Here is a 2,566-nt window from a genome sequence, read left to right as displayed (position 1 = left end):
ATCTATTATGTGTATATTTTATACCTATATCTATTATATCTATTATGTCTATATTTTATACCTTTTTCTATTCTGTCTATATTTTATACCTATATCTATTATATGTATTCTGTCTATATTTTATACCTGTATCTATTATATCTATTATGTCTATATTTTATACCTATATCTATCATATCTCTTATGTCTATATTTTATACCTATATGTATCATATCTATTATGTCTATATTTTATACCTATATCTATTATATCTATTATGTCTATATTTTATAGCTATATATCATATGTATTATGTCTGTATTTTGTACCCATACATATCATATCTATTATGTCTATGTTTTATACCGATATCTATTATATGTCTTATGTCTATATTTTATACCTATATCTATTATGTCCATTATTTTTATATTTTATAGCTATATCAATTATACCTATTATGTCTATAATTTATACCTATATCTATTATGTCTATTATGTCTATATTTTATACCTATATATATGATATCTATTATGTCTATATTTTATACCCATATCTATTATGTCAATATTTTATACCTATATTTATTATATCCATTATTTCTATATTGTATACCTATACCTATTATGTCTATATTTTATACGTGTATATATTATGTCTGTTTTTTATACCTATATCTTTTACATCTATTATGTCTATATTTTATACCAATATCTATTATGTCTTTATTTTATATCTATATCTATTATATCTATTATGTCTATAGTTTATACCTATATCTATTATATCTTTTATGTCTATATGTCATCCCTATATCTATTATAACTATTATATCTACATTTCATACCTATATCTATTATATCTATTATATCTATACTTGATACCTATATGTATTATGTCTGTATGTTATACCTATATTTCTTGTATCTATTATGTCCATATTTTATATCTATATCTGTTATATCTATATTTTATACCTATATCTATTATAATTATTATGTCTATATTTTATAACTGTATCTGTTATATCTATTCTGTCTATATTTTATACCTATATCTATTATGTCTCTATTTTATACCTATAACTATTATATCCATTATGTCTGTATTTTATGCCTATAACTATTAAATCTATTATATTTATATTGTATAATTATATCTATTATATCTATGTTTTATACCTGTATATAATATATCTATTATATCTATATTTTACATCTATATCTATTATATCAATATTTTATACGTATTTCTATTATACCTATTATGTCCATATTTTATACCTATATCTATTATATCTATATTTTACACCTGTATATATTATATCTATTTGGTCTATATTTCAAACCCATGTCTATTATATCTATGCTGTCTTTATTTTTTATCTATATCTATTATATCGGTCTATATTTTATACCTATATCTATCATATATATTATGTCTGTATTTTATACCTGTGTCTATTATATCTATATTTTATACCTATCTCTATTATGTCAATATTTTATAACTGTATCTATTATATCTATTATGTCTATATTTTATACATATATCTATTATGTATATATTTTATACCTAAATTTAATATATCTATTATGTCTATATTTTTTACCCTTATCTATGGTATCCATTATGTCTGTATTTTATACCTATATCTATTATATCTATTATGTCTATATTTTATCCCTCTATCTATTATATCTATTATGTCTATATTTTTTACCTATGTCTATTATATCTATTATGTCTATATTTTATACCTATATCTATCAAATCTATTATATCTCTATTTTATGCCTATATTTGTTATATCTATTATGTCTATATTGCATAGCTATATCTGTTGTATGTATTATGTCTATATTTTATACCCATATCTATTATATCCATTATGACTATACTTTATACCTATATCTATTATGTGTATATTTTATACCTATATCTATTATATCTATTATGTCTATATTTTATACCAGTATCTATTATATCCATTATGTCTATATTATTATAATTATATTAATTATGTCTATATTTATACCTATATCTATTGTATCTCTTATGTTTATATTTTATACCTATATCTATTATTTATATTATGTTTATATTTTATACCCATATCTATTATGTATATATTTTATACCTATATCTATTATATCTATTATGTCTATATTTTATACCTATATCTCTTTTACCACTTATGTCTATATTTTATACATATATCTATTTTATCCATTGTGTCTCTACATTATACCTATATCTATTATGTCTATATTTTATATCTTTATCTATTATATTTATTATGTCGATGTTTTATACCTATATCTATTATATCTATTATGTCTATATTTTGTGTCTATATCTATTATAACCACTATATTTATATTTTATACCTCTATCTATTACATGTATGTTTGATACCTAAATCCATTATATCTATTATATTTATATTTCATACATATATATATCATACCTATTATGTCTATATTTTATGCCTATATCTATTATATCTATTATATCTATATTTTATACCTATATCTATTATAACCATATTTTATACCTATACACATGGTATCTATATTTTTTGC

The sequence above is a fragment of the Rhinopithecus roxellana genome, unplaced genomic scaffold, assembly GCF_007565055.1.
Source record: "Rhinopithecus roxellana isolate Shanxi Qingling unplaced genomic scaffold, ASM756505v1 contig333, whole genome shotgun sequence".
Taxonomy (NCBI): Eukaryota; Metazoa; Chordata; class Mammalia; order Primates; family Cercopithecidae; genus Rhinopithecus; species Rhinopithecus roxellana.
This window is presented reverse-complemented; position numbering follows the sequence as displayed.